A 19,566-nucleotide genomic window follows, 5' to 3' on the forward strand; every position below is an offset into this window, starting at 1 on the left:
CCAGCCTACACCACAGCCACAGCAATACCAGATCTGAGCCACGTTTGCAACCTACACCACAGTTCATGGCAAAGCCAGATCCTTAACCCACTGAGCAAAGCCAGGGATCGAACCTGCGTCTTCATGGATACTGGTCGGTTTCATTACCACTGAGCCACATCGGGAACCCCTAGTCACTCCATAAGTTAGATAGTCATTCCTCTAAAGGGGACATTAAATAGCTGCTAATTTCAGGCCAGGTAAATATGGCCACAGGGCCTCTCCCCGGGCAGGAGTCAAGGTCTACATGCCCAAGTGTGCTCAGGACAGAGTCTCACCTGCCCTCATTGCTCAGGGCCCTGGGTTTACTAAGACTTTGACACAGAAGCCAGTGGTTTTTTAGCAACTATGGCTGGCACCATCTCAAGAGCAGAGCTAGGAATCAGCCCCCTGGGCACCCTCCCCATCAGCCCCTGGTCCTGCTCTCACCTCCAGCCTGAAGGAGGGGGAGTATCTTCCCAGCCTGGGCCCTCTCTGGAACCCTGGCTCCCTCTGTCCCTCCCACCTTCCAGCCAGGGCTAGCCCGGACCGGCCTCACACCCCTTGTCTGTGAAACATACTTGATGGTGACTTGGTTACCAGTCTGGAAAGGAACATACAATGAGGAGAATGGCCTCTGTTGGGGAGGGGATGCTCTCACTGTTCCTGCAGGCCTAGGGACACTGCGGGCCCCTGGGGAGAGGCTCATCCAGCCAGAATGGGGAGGCAGGAACTAGGGAGCCTCAAATAATGTTGCTATGGCTTCAGGCCCTGGAAGGTGGGGCTCCCTGAGTCAGCGCCCCCCTACCACTCAGTCTCTCTGCCTCTCTGCACCTATGCTCACTGCCCCCTTCTCTCCTAATCAGCCAGCGCCCTGCCAACAGCATGCACTCCCTCCTGCCCCTTTCTGCCTCAGCTGGCTTCCCTTAGGGCCTGGGTGGCTGGTGTCCACAAACAGGTTTCCTGGTCCAGGCACCCCCGCCCTGGTCACATGGCTCAGGCCTGGGGAGAATAGCAGCCCTGAGTACAGTGATCTAGGGCAGCAGATGCCCTCGGAGAAGGGTGGAAGTGGGGGGAAGGCAATCACCACGGGTGTAACAGGAGGAGGACCAGGGCCTTGGAGCCAGCACCCAGGGCTGCCCAGGAGACACAGCCGCCCGCCACCAGTATCCAAGCTCAGAGTAGCCCCTGTGCAGGTGGAACCCAGGGGCTGGGGCAGTGCTCTTGGGATCTGGGCAGGCCTAGCTGAATCCATGGTACCAGACACACATCAGCAAAGAGCTGCCAACTACCTCTGGAGACAGCCGAGCCTGAGGGGAGGAGGAAAGGCAAAGGGAGAGACAACGCCACCGCCATACAACAGCTGGGGACCCAGGTGCCAGCAGCGACAGGATGTCCCTGGGGACCCCTGCTCACTGGGGGATAGAAGGTGGGGAGGGAGCATCTGGGACTGGGGGGCAAAGGCAGGAAAACCTAGATGATCACCAGGAGTGATATTACCGGGAGGGCAGTCAGCCACCCTGTGGGCACCCCAGATGCAGAAGCCATGCCTTCCCAACAGCCACGTCCAGTGGGGCCTGGCCATCTGGGCCCACCAGGGGACATCTCTGAAGAAATGTCCATCATCACCTTCAGCCCAGCAGTTGGCCTATGTTGCAGCCCTGCTTCTCCCTGCCTACTCTTGCTTTATCCCAAGATCACTGTCAAAAAATTGTCCTGCCCAGTAAACTCTCTCTGAGTCTGCTTCCATAAAAGTGTGGACCCTCCTGGGTGAGTGGTAGGGATGCTGCCAAGATGGTTCCCAAGGGTGCTGGGCACGGTCAGCCTGGCAGCAGTCCTCCACCTGCCCTCCTCCTTCACTGGGGCTTGCCTGCTCCCCCAGGGCCCAGTGTCCCTCTGCCAGCTGCTCATTACCGCAGCAGTCCTCACTGCTGCAGTCCTCATGGCCTGCAAAGAACACTACCAGGCTACCCACTGCAGCCCATCTGAGGTTGTCCCCCTGGGAGCCCTGAACCTACCTCAGCCTCACCTTCCTTCACAGGCAAGACCACTGTGCCATGGGGAGCCTGGCCAGTCCACTGGGTCCAAAGGTGCCAGGTCAAAGGCAACTTGGGAGAGGCCACTTGATAGCAGACCTTTGGTTTAGAATATTATGGATTGTCCCACCTGGAGAATTTCTCATCCAGGAGACGCAGAAGTGGGGGGACCAAAGACCCAGCTGGAGCATCACTGGGAACCGCCCCTGCCCCACTCCTCGCATTAATGAAGCCACAGAGAGCAGAAACCCCAACACGTGATGTACAGGGTCTCTGGGAGGAATATGGTGTGGCACTGTGAGCGTCACCTTGGGAAGAGCTGGAGTTTCACGCCGCCTCACGAAGGCTACAAGGACACTGAGCTGGGGAGTGGATGGGTTTCGAATGCGAGGCCCATGAGTGTGGGCCAGCACAAGCTGTGGCCGCCCTTAAGGGTGTGGCTGTGACCAGCATGCCTACACCCAAGTGCATGCCTTAGCAAAGTGCCATAGACCTGGAGGCTTAAATAACAGACATTATTACCTCAGTCCTGGGAAGCCAGACTCCAAAATCAAGGTGTCAGTAGGGCTGGTTCCATCTGAGGCTGTGAGGGAAGGCTCTGACTCCAGCTCCCTCCTTGGCTTAGAGATGCCCATCCTCCCCCTGTACCTGCATCTCCACGTGGTCCTCCCTCTGTGATGTCTGTATCCAATCTCCTCTTCTTCAGGTCTTTTTAGGGCCACACCTGCCGCATATGGAAGTTCCCAGTCTAGGGGTCGAATCGGAGCTGCAGCTGCCAGTCTACACTACAGCTCACAGCAACGCTGGATACTTTAACCCCCTGAGCAAGGACAGGGATTGAACCCAGGGATCAAACCTACATCCTCATGGATACTAGTCAGGCTCCTTACTGCTGAGCCATGATGGAACTGCTACTGCTTCTGCTTCTTCTTCTTTTTTGTTTTGTTTTTTTGGTTTTTTTTTTTTTTGGTTTGGTTTTTTTTTTTTTTTTTTTTTTTTTTTGGTCTTTTTAGGCATATGAAAGTTCCCAGGCTAGGGGTCAAATTAGAGCTGCAGCTGCCAGCCTACACCACAGCCACAGTAATACGGAATTCAAGACCCCTCTGTGGCCTACACCACAGCTCACAGCAACTCCATATCCTTAACCCACTGAGCGAGGCCAGGGATTGAACACATCCTCATGGATACTAGTTGGGTTCATAACCCACTGAGTGACAACAGGAACTCCTATCTTGGGATACTGAGTAGAATTCCCTGTGCTATAGTAGAGCCCTGCTGTTTGTCCTTGCTATATATAATTGCTTGCATCTGCTAACCCCAAATCCCCAGTCCTTCCCTCCCCCACCCCACCACCCCCATCTCCTCTTCTTACAATGACTCCAGTCCTATTGGGTCAGAGCCCACTTACCTCATTCTAACCTAGTTGCCTCCATAAGGACCTTACGTCCCCATAAGCTCACATGCTGAGGTACCAGGGGCTAGGACCCCAGCATACAAATAGAGGGACGCAGTCCATCCCATAATATCAAGACTTGGTGGGCTTGTGCTGCCTCCCTGCACCAAGAAAGTGGGCCTGGAGGTGGCAGGAAGTCCACCAGAGGCTTTGGGTGCCTCTACACAGGCTGCAGGCCACCAGGGCCACCAGCCACTTCTCCCCGCTGCCACCCAGGCGGCAACAGTAGGAAGGAGGGTGGCCCAGAGCCAGCCAGAGTGCCAGCAACCCTGTCGTCAATCATCTGACAGCTCACTGCCTGCTCTGGGCTCTAAAATAACACATCGATTTTGGAGCCAAGGCTAACTTTAGTTACCAGTGATGCCGCTAACAGGGGAAAATAAGTCATCATCATTAGAAGTGAATCCAAATGAATGAGCTTGCCTGGGTCTCACTGGGATTTGGGCTGCTGCTTTTTTTTTTTTTTTTTTTAATAGTCATAGTTTGCTGACATAGTTCTTCCTAGTCTGAAGCAACATGAAAGAAACATTTTACCCAGTATGACACATTACCATTTGGGAAATATTAAGGCATTGATTATTCTGCTTATCTATTGCTGTTTTACAAACCATCCCAAGATTTAGTGGCTTAATACAGCCCATTTTATTATCTCTCACTACCTGGTGGATCAGAAAGTGGGGCAGGGTGATCCTTCTGCTCTGAGTGACATGCCCAGGGTTTCTGCAGAGTGCCCAGCTGGCAGTGCAGCAAGGAATCCAAGAAGAGAGGCTGGGAGCCACGTCCAAGTCCAACACCAGAGGTGGAGAGAGCAACTTGGAGAGGAGCCAAGGGAACCAGCGGCTGGCATGTTAGGTTCCAGTCAGCAACAGGGGGACGTCAAGAGCAAAGGCGTCCAGCTGGCAGAGCAGCCCCAGACTCACCCACACTCACACCTGTTCACATGGACACTCACACGCACTCACACTTGCTCACATGCATACACTCACCCACACTCACATGCACACTCTCACACACTCACCCCTGTTCACATGGACATTCTCACCCACACTCACACCTGCTCACACGCACACACCCACACTCACGCCTGCCCATATGCTGCCTCATATAACACCACACTCACACCTGCTCACATGTGCACTCATACACACATTCACCCACACTTATACCTGCTCACATGCACACTCACACACTCACGCCTGCAAACATGCACACTCTCAGGTACTCACCCACACTCACACCTGCTCACATGCACACTCACACATACATTCACCCACACTCTTACATGCACACTCACCCACACTTAACCTGCTCACATGCACTCATACCTGCAAACATGCACACACAACCACTCGCACCTGCCTACACGCTGCCTTATATAACACTCACCACACTCACACCTGTTCACATGCACACTCTCACCCACACTCACACATGAACACTCTCACACACTCACCCACATTCACAACTGTCCACATGCACACTCTCACACATGCTCACCTATATTCACACTTGCCCACACATTCTTATATTCACACTCTCTTACTCATATCTGCTCATACACACTTTCATGCACACACCTGCTCATACATGTGCTCCCCCTCATTTACACACTCACCCACACTCACACCTGCCCCCACACATGCTCTCAAAGACACACACACAGTGACACCTGCCCACACACTCATATTCACATTCACACCTACTCATACCCTCATGTGCTCTCCCTCATTTACACACTCACAGTCACACATACTCATACACATCTGCACACTCACATTCACACACTCTCACAGACTCACAGTTACCCTCACACATCCACGCACACACCACTCACACACACTCACACTCAGAGACTCTCATACACACAATGTCACCATAGCACTAAGCTGTGGCCCCCTCGAGGACAGTTATATAGAACATGTGAAGTGGAATCACCTCCAGGAATTCCTAAGAAGATGTCCACCAGGTCACAGGCCTGGCCAGATGCTGGCAAGCATCAGGGAGGGGAGGTGACAGACATGAGGGTGGGAGGGAGCAGTGCTGATCCAACGCCAAGACCCCCTTTCTCCTCAAAGATTTGGCTTCATGATTCATGGACTCCATCCCAGAGATGCACCTATGAGATACGTGGCTAGCAAATCATTTATCCCTACAGTGACTTTTTTGTGTGTTTTAAATTAGTTATCACTTTTTAAAACTAAGGAGATACCACATACAATCTAGATTTCTGGCTTCCCTTGAAAAGCTGGAAGATAGGAGTTCCTGCTGTGGTACAGTGGGTTAAGAATCCAACTGCAGTGGCTTGGGTTGCTGAGGAGGTGTGGGTTTGATCCCCAGCCCCAGTGCAGTGGGTTAAAGGATCCAGCATTGCTGCATGTGTGGCTCCAGTTGTAGCTGCAGCTCTGATTCAGCCCCTGGCCTGGGAACTTCCACAGGCTGTGGGTGCAGCAAGAAAGAGAGAGAGGAAGAAAGGAAGAAGGGAAGAAAGGAAGGAAGGAAGGAGGGAAGGAAGGAAGGAAGGAAGGAAGGAAGGAAGGAAGGAAGGAAGGAAGGAAGGAAGGAAACTAGAGAGAGAGAAGGGAGGGAGGGATGCAGAAAGGGTGGAAGAGAAAAACTGGAAGACTTTGAAACTTGTGTGATGCCAGCCTGAGTGCTGGGCCCCCACACGGATCCCACCAGCTGGCCTCAGGCCTGGGGCGTGGGGCCTTTCCAGCACCCCCCATGCTGGAGTAGGTGACCTCCATGTCATAAAAGGGCAGCCCTTAGAGGTTATCTACCTCAGCCTCTCATTTCCTGTTGGAAAGTCAGGCAGGAGAGGAGGCAGCCCTGTCTGCAGCCACAGTGGAGCAGAACCACTCAGCCTGGCCCCCTCTGGTGATGCCAGGGTAGCACACACCTGACACATCTCCTCGTCCTCAGCTTCCCTCTCCCAGGGCCTCACGCTGTTCCTGCCCCTGGTGTACGCTAGCTGCGACTGCAGGCACTTGACCATGGGAGAAAACACAGCCCAGGTTCTCCAAATTCCACTGCCAAAGGGGAGCCCACAGCTCCAAATGCTGGACAGCCTGGGATGGAGGTTCTGCCCCCAGAAGGGCAACTGTCCCCAGAGCCCAAAATGGCCCCAGGATGAAGGTCTGCCTGGAGGTCAGCTGATGCCAGGCTTCTCACACCATCTGTGTCCCAGGGACTCTGTTGTACCCCAACAGTCAGGGTCCTCACTCCCTGGGCACCAGCCTCTTATCCCCACCTCTCCATGCCCTCCTTGATAGCACCCACCTGCTCACACAGACCTCATCCATAGCCAGGGTTCAGAGCAACCCAGATGACCCAGGCTCCAACTCCCAAGTGAACAAAAGAATTTCTAAAACACACAGAGGAGTTACCATTGTGGCTCAGTGGTAACAAACCCAACTAGTATCCATGAGGATGTGAGTTTGATCCCTGGCCCTGCTCAATGGGTTAAGGATCTGGTGTTGCCATGAGCTGTGGTATAGATCACAGATGCAGCTCCCACTCGACCCCTAGCCTAAGAACTTCCATATGCTGTGGGTGCAGCCTTAAAAAAGAGAAATAAAATACGATAAAATAAATCCCACATAGAACAGGTGACATCAGGTAAGGACACCTATACTCAGCATTGTTGCAAGGATGACAACACAGGCTGATGCCTAGCAGGTACCTGGGAGATGACAGCTGCTGGCATGATTAACATCCAGGAAAACTTCACATTCTCTCTTGACTAAATTTGGCCAACATGGTACAGTGGAAGAGATTCATTAATTCCACCATATGTCCTAATTGGAACCATAGCTTGAATCACCACCACTTGCCAGAAGAAAAAAGAGAAAAAGGCAAGCCAAAAAAAAAAAAAAGTTTTTTCTCGACTTCCTACAGATTGGAGCAGTTATCAGGCAAATGGTTTTTGTCTCAGCGATCATCCCACAACCCACAACCAATGGGAATAGCTCTGAATCCAGGGAGAACTATGTGTTAACTGTGATTTTGCAGGCACCATAGAGCACAAGGCAGTTTACAGGGCAAATCCTCATGAAGCAGCTGCCTGCAGGTGGTGAGGGCAGGTCAGAGCTGAGCCCACCCAAGTCCCTGCTTACTGCAGCTCTAGGCCAAGGGCATGGGCAGACAGAGGCCACATCTACCTATGCAGTCCTCTCACGGGACCCCTGGCAGAATGCCCCAACAGCACAGAGGTTTAGGGGCCCCTGCAGCTATGAGCTGCCAGGGCTTGTCTTGACAGACATGGGGCTCACGGGCCAGGAGTGTGCAGAGGCAGATGAGATGTGCAGTTACAGAGGTCAGGAAGCTCTGGGAGACTTCATGTCCATTAGAAAAATACCCTACACCTCCTCTCCTCTCAGTACCACGGACTCTGAGAGGAGAGGAGGCCCAGGTGCCACTCCACATCTTCCAGGCCTCACCTGCCTCTGGTCCTAACCTGTGTGCTCACTGACCAACTCCACACAGATGAACATGGGGTGCCTGCCCCTGCCATCGCCCTTGTCTCCCCCGCCACTGGAGCATTCCTGCTGGCACCCCAGGGAGGCTATGGAATCCACGCACATGTGTGGAGGAAAGAGACGTTATGCCCTGGACAGACTTTTACCCAGTGGCATACAGGAACCAGGGGCCAAGTCCCTCCCATCCCCCTGACCCCCCACAGCCCTGAGGTCCAGGGTACAGCTTCCTCGGGGGGGCCCTGGGTTCAGTCAAATCCAGCACATCGGACAGCTCCTGTGGGCTCCCTCTCCTGCCCTGGCCCTTATTCCCTAAGAAATTCTTTCTTGGCGTAGAGATACCACATAGCATCGCCCACACAGGGAACACGTGGGAGGCATGAGTCATAGGACATCCTCACAAGTAGGGTCTGCAAGGCCACCTTGTTCAACCCCAACCCCCTTCTCCCATTTTACAAATAAACTGAGATCCACGAGGAAGGAGGGAACTCGTCCAAGGCCACACAACTGACACACAACTAGGACTAAGGTCACATCTTTCATCTCCTTGGCCAGTTCTATTTGTCCTCCACCCTGCTGTCTCTTCATGGTCCCTCATAGGGCAGATTTAGGACAGGGCCCAAGGGAGACAACACTGGAGCCAAGGGGATGGCATCTCATGGATATGTCTTAAACACCTGGAGGTAAGTGAGCAAAGACTGGATCTTCCTGAAATTTCTTGATTAAAATCCTGGCTCCTGACTTCTGGAGTAGGCTCATTCTCCCCGTTCCTCCCTGATGAGCTCATTATGGACCCTGAGAAGGTTGTAGCAAACCAAATACTGAAGGAGGTCTCTGAAGCAAAGGTAAGAAGAAGGTGAGCTGGCTTAGGACTCCAGAAACAAGGAACAGCACGGTGGCAGGAAGTCTTGCCTCCCCCACCCAACAGAAGAAAGAGACCCACACCCCCTACTTCCCAACCCCCAGCCCAGCAATAGAAGGCAACTGGGCGGGGGCCTCATTCCTCCCCCAGATCCTTCGGGTGTCTCCATCACACACACATCATTAGGCAAGCCCAGTGCCACCAGCAAGACTGATCAACTAGAAACCTGTCAGAAATAAGTGACAAGAGACAGTGAAACTGTTCTTTATTCTTCTGTGCCTGAGAGTCCCTTTTCCATTGAGAGCTATCAAGATGGGTGGTAGGCAAGGCCAGCATGAGAGGCTACCACAGGCAACTTAGTCCAAAAAACTCTCTGTCCTTCCTTGCCAAAAAAATCCTGGGTAGGTGAGTAAGGGCCCAGTTATAGCAAGTGGGCTGGTCTAGGAAGCCCTTTTGTCCTCTTGGGCCCAAGACTCTCCTCCCCCACCCAGAGACACTTGACCATCCAGTGGTGGCATGGCCCCCACTCCCCACCAAGAACTCCTGGGTAGCCTGGCCTGGGAAAACTCCCCACCCAGCCCCCAGGCAGCACCAGCAGGGACCAGTGAAACAGTCAGGAACATAGTATCGATTAACCAAGCAGACAAAAGTAGTTGCACGAAAGCCCTGAAGTTTCTTTGGAACCGCAACTGACAAGAGTAGACAGCAAGCTGCCTGCTAAAATAAAGATTATATAGAACCCAGAGTCTCTAACATAATAAACAAAATACCCACGATAAAATAACAAAATTGTCCATCATACCAAGAACCAAGAAAACCACAACTCGAATGAGAAAACACAGTCAACTAATGCTGATGAAGTAAAATTCATATTTTATGGGGAGACAAAAAATGTAAACATAAAATTCTTCTCTGCCCATGTGAGCTTCCTCCCTCCTCTTTAGTGTATATGGTGCATTTACACTAACCAGTCCTCCTTGGGAGATAACATTCCTTCTTAATCCTGTAAGGGGTCATGATGACCTACTACTCACTTTGTACATGCAGATCTGGATTGTGTAAACTGTCAATACATCATTCGATATATAACCTTTGCCTCAAAAATGTCTATAACTGTGCTTTTGAGTCAGAATAATAACTCAGGTAGTCAGTGGAGGAGCATGGGCTTCCATGCATTCTTTGATACGGCTATTGATTAATTTTGTGGCTTGAGGGCTCCAGGGAGTAACATCCCCACAGGCCTTGCTTACTATAGGGAGTGTACCTATGCCCAGATGGACATTAATCCCTATCCCCCTCTGACTCAGTTTATGGAAAGAAAAGGGCAAAGAAACCACAAGACTTGCAGGATATCCACCCCTAGGACCTCTATTGGACAAGGACTGATATAGGTAATTGGGCAAGGTCAATGGAAGAAAACAACATCTTTCTGGACCCCATGGTGATATCCGCCCCCATCTTTAAGGGAAAAAAAACCCTCAAAGACAATAGAAAGGGGAGTTTTTCTTCCCACTTCCAGCAGCCCTGGAAGCTATTTGGTTTCCTGTAATAAAGGCTTTGCTTGCTTGCTGCCTGTGTGTTCACAAAGTTCATTCTTTGGCTGCATGAAGAAGAATCCAGATTCTGGTAACATCTTTCTGGCATCACTTTGAGCTATCATGGGCAAAACAGTTCTTAGAGCTTTCTGAAATACATGCAGATCTGGATTGTGTAAACTGTCAATACATCATATTGTCAATACATCAATACTGTCCCCCAGGTTGTAATACTCAGATTGGCTTGAATAAAATTTTCTATATCTGGAGTTCTCATCATGGCTCAACAGTTAACAAATCTGACTAGCATCCATGAGGACCTAGATTCGATCCCTGGCCTCACTCAGTGAGTTAAGGATCTGGCATTGCTGTGAGCTGTGGTGTAGGTCGCAGACAAGGCTTGGATCCTGCATTGCTGTGGCTGTGGTATAGGCAGGCAGCTGCCACTTCGATTCAGCCCCTAGCCTAGGGACCTCCACACACCACAGGTGCAGCCCTAAAGAGAAAAAAAAAAAAATTCTACTTTTTTCTGAGATTCACTGTAATTAGTTTTTCATCAACATTTGCATGATGTGGTCAGCAAGATATCAGAGATACCCACCAAAGTATACCTGGACTCTAAACCTGAGCAGCTGGTGCTAATGTGGGCCCTTTAAGCCCCACTAGCTTCCCAGTGCTCCCAAAGTATTCTTCACCTGATCCCCAGATCTCAGTGTTTTTAAGTGATTCTAAAGGTTGTATTCTTTTTTTTTTCTTTTTTCTTTTTTTTTTTTTTTGTCTTTTGCCATTTCTAGGGCCGCTCCCACAACATATGGAGGTTCCCAGGCTAGGGGTCTAATCGGAGCTGTTGCTGCTGGCCTACACCAGAGCCACAGCAACGCAGGATCCGAACTGCATCTGCAACCTACACCACAGCTCACAGCAATGCCGGATCCTTAACCCACTGAGCAAGGCCAGGAATAGAACCCACAACCTCATGGTTCCTAGTCGGATTCATTAACCACTGAGCCATGACGAGAACTCCCTAAAAATTGTATTCTTTTTTTCAAGACTTGGAGTCTTAAGGGGCACCAGTGCACTTCTTAGGCAGAGACCTAGGGGTTTCTGGGGAGGAGGCCTAGGGAAACATAGGTGGCTGGGTTTTCATTAAATTTACCTTAAATTTTTAAAAAAAGTTGATATGTGGTCTGAATAAACCATTTACTAGTGAAATGAGAGACTGAATTATTCAGAGCCTGACAGGATTTTCTTTCTTTTTTTTTTTTTTTTTTTTTTTTGTCTTCTTCCCTAAGCTAAATGAGAGAAAGAAAAACATTCCAACATTAGTGGGTAGGTATGTCAATTCTTTAATGTCATTGAGGTAGCCACACAATTCTTTGAGGAATAGAAATATCGGTCCTTGGAGTTCCCATTGAGGCACAGCAGTAAGGAACCCAACTAGCATCCATGAGGATGTGGCCTTGCTCAGTGGCTTAAGGATCCGGCATTGCCATGAGCTGTGGTGTAGGTTTCAGACGGGACTCAGATCCTGCATTGCTGTGGCTATGGCGTAGGCCGGCAGCTTGAGATCCAATTCCACCCCTAGCCTGGGAATTTCCATACGCTGCAGTGCAGCCCTAAAAAGCAAAAAAATAAAGAAAATGAAAAGAAAAGAAAAGAAAGATCCATCCTTGTTTTACAAATCCAGTCTTTACAGGATCTAAGCATGGCTCCAGAAACAATTCAAAGCCCACCAATAATTTTTACCTCCCCCAAAACCTCCCCTATGAATCTTAAGATGTTTTCAAGTATTGAAAAAAAAAAAATTCTGTCATTAAGAGAGCAAAGTTCAGAGTTCCCATTGTGGCACAGCAGAAGCGAACTCAGCTAGTATCCAGGAGGACCGAGGTTTGATCCCTGGCCTATCTCAGTGGGTTGAGGATCTGGCATTGCTGTGAGCTGTCATTATAGGTAGCAGATGTGGCTCAGATCCTGCATTGCTGTGGCTGTGGTGTAGGCCAGCAGCTGCAGCTCCCATTCGATCTCTAGCCTGGGAACCTCCACAAGCCGCATGTGCAGCCCTAAAAAAGAGAGCAAAGTCCTCCTAGGAGAACTGAGCATTTCTCCTCCTGTGCCTTTGAGGTATAAATGTTCCACCTTTTCTCTAGGAACTCTTCTCTAGGCCATCTTTTTTAAATGCAAATTTCAGGAAGGTAACTCTTAGAAGAAAGAACAGAAGAAGGACAGGTAATTTGGAACTTGAACAATTACAAATCTAAGCAGCTTCTCTATTAATATTAATAAAAAATGGTTTAGTTATCTAAACAGGTGAACTTGATTTGTTCCATCTGCTAAAAATTCAAATTTTTGAATCCAACCTCTTTTGTAACTGATGGGTTTTGTATTATTGTACCTGATTCATGACTGAAATTCTGGAGTGGGAATTATGGGGTCTCTGTGTCTGTGTGTTTATACGTATCTATATATGCGTGTGTTGCAGATGTACAGTATTGTCAAAATTAATTTGTAAAAGAGCTCTCTTTAATTGGCTTAAAGGAAATCAAGCACTTATGTAAATACTCAGAAATATGAAAGAAACTAACCCAAATGAATTTCAGGATCATGTAATCTAGGATTCCTTTTTAGTGAATGAAAACAAGTTTAAGTTTTTTGGTTTAATTAATACAAACATGTCTTTAGAATCATCAACATTAAGTATAATACTTTGTGCCTAGCTCTACTAGAAATAAAATAAGATTTTACTCCTGTTACAAAATTTGTCAGCAAGGGGAGTTCCCGTCGTGGCGCAGTGGTTAATGAATCCGACCAGGAACCGTGAGGATGCCGGTTCGATCCCTCGCCTTGCTCAGTGGGTTAAGGATCTGGTGTTGCCATGAGCTGTGGTGTAGGTTGCAGACGAAGCTCGGATCCCGAGTTGATGTGGCTCTGGCATGGGCCGGTGGCTACAGCTCTGATTCAACCCCTAGCCTGGGAACCTCCATATGCCACGGGAGCGGCCCAAGAAATGGCAAAAAAAAAAAAAAAAAAAAAGACAAAAAATTTGTTAGCAAGAGAAATAACTTGGTATGATGAAAATTTTAAGTAATTTAAGTGTAACTGAGACATGAGGTTTTAGGTGAACTCTTTAGGAATAATCATGGTTTAGCACAATCTACTTAGAAGAAGTTTTGTAACCGAGCAGGATCATATGGGGCTCCTGAGCACAAGGTTTTCTTTGTTCCCCATTTCTTGTTTTTAGAAATTGGGCCTCATTCAGCCTCCATGACCTTCCTTGAGTTCCAAAGGGCAGGTTCAACAATTGCTCATAAGGGAAGGGAGGGGATGCAGAGACCTTCCTGAGGAACAGTAAAGAAACAATAGTGCAGCCTTGGGGCAGGGTTCTGGTTCCTCCTCAAGGAATATACATAACATCTTTGAGTTCTTCTACGGAACTAAAACCCCCCAACAAATGAAAACCAGAGAGGAGGTCCACCAGAACCAGTCCTGGGGCCACCAAACACCAACTTTGAAAAAGAAGGAAATTTTGCATCTATCAAGGACCCTACTTTCTATTCCCAAACTATAAAACCATGTCGAATCCCTCCCAAGGGAGGGCATATGGAAGTTTCCAGGCTAGAGGTCAAATCAGAGCTGCAGCTGCCAGCCTATACCACAACCACAGCAAGGCAGGATCCGAGCCGAGTCTGCGATCTACACCATGGCTCACAGCAATGCTGGATCCTTAATCCGCTGAGTGGGGCCAGGGATCAGACTAGAATTCTCATGGATCCTAGTCATTAACTGCTGAACAAGGAACTCCCAAGTGTTTTTTCACAGTGACTTATGACTCTATTTAACAAGAGTTATAAAAGATTTTTTTGATATTTTTGACAAACTTCCCAGATAAAGTTCTAATTGAAGACATTTTGACCTCATAAATTTGGGATGCTTCAGAGATCCCCTGAAGCATCTCAGAAAAAAGAAATGTTAAATTAATTAGGATTATTTGGTAAGTTAAACTACATGGGGAGCATTGTCAAATGAGTGGTGATAAACTTCCTGATGTTATAGGTAAATGTCATTAATATAAATGTTTCAGAAATTATATGAAATTTCTAAAAGTTGAATATATCTTGATATAATATTATCAGCCATAATTCTAATTATCATCTTAAAATGTTGTATGTTACAGCAATACATAAGTTTGTCAGTTGCATTATAATCAAGTTTTTAACCTTGCCTTTTTTGTGTGTGTGTCTTTTTTTTTTTAGGGGCCACACCTGTGGCATATGGAAGTTCGCAGGCTAGCGGTCCAATTGGAGCTGCATCTGCGACCTATGCCATAGTTCACGGCAACACCAGATCTTTAACCCACTGAGCAAGGCCAGGGATCAAATCCATGTCCTCATGGATACTAGTTGGGTTGATTACCACTGAGCCACTATGTGAACTCCCTAACCTCCCTAACCTTGCATTTTTAAGTCTTTTCTCATTTATAGACAGTTATTGTTGTACTCCAGAGCTTTTGCAAAAATTCTTCATCTTGAAGAAGATTCATAGAAAGAACATTTTGATAAGTACAGGTTTCTGATAACTTTCAGATCGTACTGCTGAACTGGGTAAGAAATCAAAGAATTCTAATAGAAAATCTGATGGCTTCATCAAGCCTATTTAATCCTTATTTTCCAGGTATAAGAAAACCTTTCCCTTCAAGTTACGTATGGCTTACAGAAATTTGGTAAAGTATACCTTTGTAAGTAGAACCAAAACATGCATCTTTTCTGTCTACCTGATCCCTCCAGAAATTGGGACCTCTTAGGTTTCCAAAAGCCTTATCAGGTGTATAAGGAAGGCCACTTCCTGGAAAGTGCAGAACATTCAAGATATTTTGGAGACTCCAATAAGAGAGGAATTCATCCAAATCTGAAAATATTACAGGCAGACTCTGTTGGAAAACCCATAACATGACTTTCCTGGCCTTAAGAGTCCTTTTGAAAGTTCATTTTGATATTTCTTATAAAAAGTTCCAGCATAATTTAGAAGAGCCTGCCTGATCAATTATATTTATGTAAATAATTAGGCAGAGTTTATTGAAACCAGACTTATTTTGCAAACAAAGCAGTATTACTTTAGCTATATTTGGGTCATTTTAGAGAGAAATTTTTTCAGTGGATATTAAATTCTAGTGGGTTTTGTGTGTGTGTGTGTGTGTGTGTTTTTTTTTTTTTTTTTCCTTGTCTTTTCCAGGGCTGCACCCAAGGCATACAGAGGTTCCCAGGCTAGGGGTCTAATCAGAGCTGTAGCCGCCCGCCTACGCCAGAGCCACAGCAACGCAGGATCCGAGCCATGTCTGCAACATACACCACGGCTCATGGCAACACCGGATCCCCAACCCACTGAGCGAGGCCAGGGATTGAACTCATAACCTCATGGTTCCTAGTCGGATTCATTAACCACTGTGCCATGATGGGAACTCTCTAAATTCTAGTGTTATTAATTGAAGTCTGTATTTACTAAGTCTCATTTCCCAGGTAGTTCCTTGTTGCTATGTTACATTATATTATCAAGTTTGATTGAACTATTATTAATTTTTTTGTCTTTTTTTGGTTTTTTTTTTTTTTCTTCTTTTCTAGGGCTGCACTCACAACATATGGAGGTTCCCAGGCTAGGGGTCTAATCGGAGCTGTAGATGCTGGCTTATGCCAGAGCCACAGCAACGAGGGATCCAAGCCCAGTCTGCGACCTACACCACAGCTCACGGCAATGCTGGATCCTTAACCCACTAAGCAAGGCCAGGGATTGAACCTGAAACCTCATGGTTCCTAATCAGATTCGTTAACCACTGTGCCACAGTGGGAACTCCTCAAGTTTGATTGAATTATTAACAGGACATTCTAAGTTTATTTCTGTAATCTATTTTGGGATAAAGATCAGATGCTCCATGACCTGCAACTAGGAGATTATTCATACTGGAAAAGACATCAGATAAAGGACTATTTACAGCCATGTTGGAAGGGGCCATAATAGGCCTTTTTTCTTGAATGGACTGCAACTCCTACTTCTAACACCTGACTTCTAAGACCAGCACTACCAGACCAGAATGAGAAGAAGACAACATCTAATGTATATAGCTGACCCAAGATGTCAGACCAGGGCTTTATAATATTTATTTTGAGAATTGCTCATACCTTTGCTTATGAACCAAATATATTTCTTCCTTGGGCTTAATCATATGCAAGTTTCAGAAACCAATACAACTGCTGGGTTTGTGGCCAGTTATCTGTGTCCAGTACCCTAGGTTACTTTGGTGGGATTCTCCTCTCCAAGGTTCTAACTAATTGGCCATAGAAAGTTTACTTTAGAAGAAAGAAACTCTAGGAGTTCCTGTTGTGGCTTAGTGGGTTACAAATCCAAATAGAATCCATGAGGCTGTGGATTCAATCTCTGGCCTTGATCAGTGGGTTAAGGATCCAGCATTGCCATGAGCTGTGGTGTAGGTCACAAACATGGCTCAGATCCCTCGTTGCTGTGGCTGTGGCATAGGCTGGTAGCTGCAGCTCTGGTTAGATCCCTAGCCTGGCAACTTCCATATGCCTTGGGCATAGCCCTAAAAAAAATTTTTAAAGCTCCCTCCCCCACAAAAAAAGAAAAAACTCTAGAACCATGAAAACTATCACCAGTACCACTAAATGGGAACCTCTTAGCTGGGCAATTAATGACACATATTCTGAACCTGGCCATACATACTCCTTTTCTAACCACCGCTAGATGTTAAATATTTGGTAGCTCCTAGTGGGACCCAATGGGTTTAGGAATAAGTTCATGGTCTTGGCTCTCCCCAGATTGGTTACAAAGCTGCACAATTTGTTTCCTGTGGATTCAAGGTCACCTACAGATAGCCTGGAAAATAATCCCTGCTGATCAGCTTTTAATGCAAGCATCCTGGATATGATCAGTTTTCCAATGTTATAAGCAACTGGCCACAGTATTTGTTCCTTCAATTATATTATTACCCATATAGAGGCTTTAACAAAATATACTCGGCAAGCTTTGAGTAATAGTAATCAAGCCATTAGCTTGCTCGGTTTAGAAGACTCCATGATGAGAAAACTGCTCCTATAGAATCACATGGCCCTTGATATTCTAACTGCCTCCCAAGGGGGGACTTGTGCTATAATGCATACCGAATGCTGTGGTTTTTTACCTGATGATTCTTCTAATGTAAGTTGTCTTATGACACATATGAAGAATCAGATTCCACTCTGAATGATCCTCTTCCCAATTTAGAAGAAATACTAGGAAAATGGTTTAGTTTAGGAGGCTCTTAGATTAAACATTTACTAATGACATTGTTCCTTTTTTTTTGGTTTTTAGGACTGCACCCATGGCACATGGAGGTTCTCAGGCTAGAGGTCTAATCGGAACTGCAGCTGCCAGCCTATGCCACAGCCACAACAACTTGGGATCCAAGCTGCATCTGTGACCTACACCATAGCTCATGGCAAAGCCAGATCCTTAACCCACTGAGCAAGGCTAAGGATTGAACCCACAACCTCATGATTGCTAGGAGGATTTGTTTCCACTATGCCATGATGGGAACTCCTAAGTGATAGCTTCTTGCATTTTGTTCTGTGTATCACCTACTTCTACTAAGATACTGATATCTAAACAACCTGAAACTGTTATCACATCTATAGTTCTCAGTAAGTTAATGAGTATGTGCAATGCACGACACAAGGCAAAACTGACATAAGTCCTATTGGACAACTTTTAATTGACCATTAGCCCTCACCAGACATCTTACTAATACAATCCACTAAAAGGAAAGAAAGAACAAAGCTATAAACACCCAACATAGAGAAATAATGGACCCACGGCAGGTAAGCAACAACCCTGACATTGAAAGACCAAATATTTGATCATCAAATGCTTTCTATTGAAATATTAATGATCAAAATGGGAAAATTGGTGAAGTAAAATATATATTTTATGGCCAGACAAGAAAAATGTAAACATAAAATGTTTCTTTGCCTGTTTAGACCTTCCCCCTTTACCATGTGTTGTGCATCTGTGTTAACCAGACCTCCTTAGGAGATAACATTCCTTCTTAAACTTGTAGGAGATCACAGTGACCAACTACTTGGCTTTGTGTGTGTAGATCTGGGTTGTATAAACTGTTGAGATATCATTTAATGTTTAACTCTTTGTCTCAAAAACATATATAACTGCTATGAATTCTAATGGGTAGAACTGTCCTCAGAGGTTTCTGAAAAATTATCTCTCAGGTCATAATTCTCAGATTGGCTAGAATAAAAATATTCTATTTTTTATATTCATAATTCTTTCTTAGATTGACTATTAATTATTTTTTTTCAATAATGCCAACACTGAGATGAACTGCTTGTTCAAATTATCTGACAAGGAATTTAAAATAGATATAAAAATACTTTAACAAATTCCCCACAATGAATTCTCTTGCAACAAATGAAAAAAATAGAAAATCTGAGCCCCAAAATTAGAAATTATAAAAACAACCAGGAGTTCCCATCATGGCGCAGAGGGAAAGAATCCAACTAGGAACAATGAGGTTGCAGGTTCAATCCCTGGCCTCACTCAGTGGGTTAAGGATCCGGCCAGCATTGCCATGGTGTAGGTTGCAGATGCGGCTTGAATCCTGTGTTGCTGTGACTGTGGCTTAAGCCAGCAGCTGTAGCTCCAATTAGACCCCTAGCCTGGGAACCTCCATATGCAGAAGGTGTGGCCCTAAAAAGCAAAATAAATAAATAAATAAAATAAAATAAAATAAAAAGAACCAAATGGGAGTTCCCATCAAGGCTCAGTGGTTAACGAACCCAACTTTTTTTTTGTTTTGGAGAGGAAAAGCAAATTTTCACTTTATTTATATATTAAGGATCCAATGTTTATTCCTGTTCTTTTTTTTTTTTTTTTTTTTTTTTTTTTGTCTTTCCACTATTTCTTTGGGCCGCTCCCGCGGCATATGGAGATTCCCAGGCTAGGGGTCGAATCGGAGCTGTAGCCACTGGCCTACGCCAGAGCCACAGCAACGCAGGATCCAAGCTGCGTCTGCAACCTACACCACAGCTCACGGCAACGCCGGATCATTAACCCACTAAGCAAGGGCAGGGACCGAACCCGCAACCTCATGGTTCCTAGTCGGATTCGTTAACAACTGCGCCACGACGGGAACTCC

The sequence above is a fragment of the Sus scrofa genome, chromosome 15 (assembly GCF_000003025.6).
Source record: "Sus scrofa isolate TJ Tabasco breed Duroc chromosome 15, Sscrofa11.1, whole genome shotgun sequence".
Taxonomy (NCBI): Eukaryota; Metazoa; Chordata; class Mammalia; order Artiodactyla; family Suidae; genus Sus; species Sus scrofa.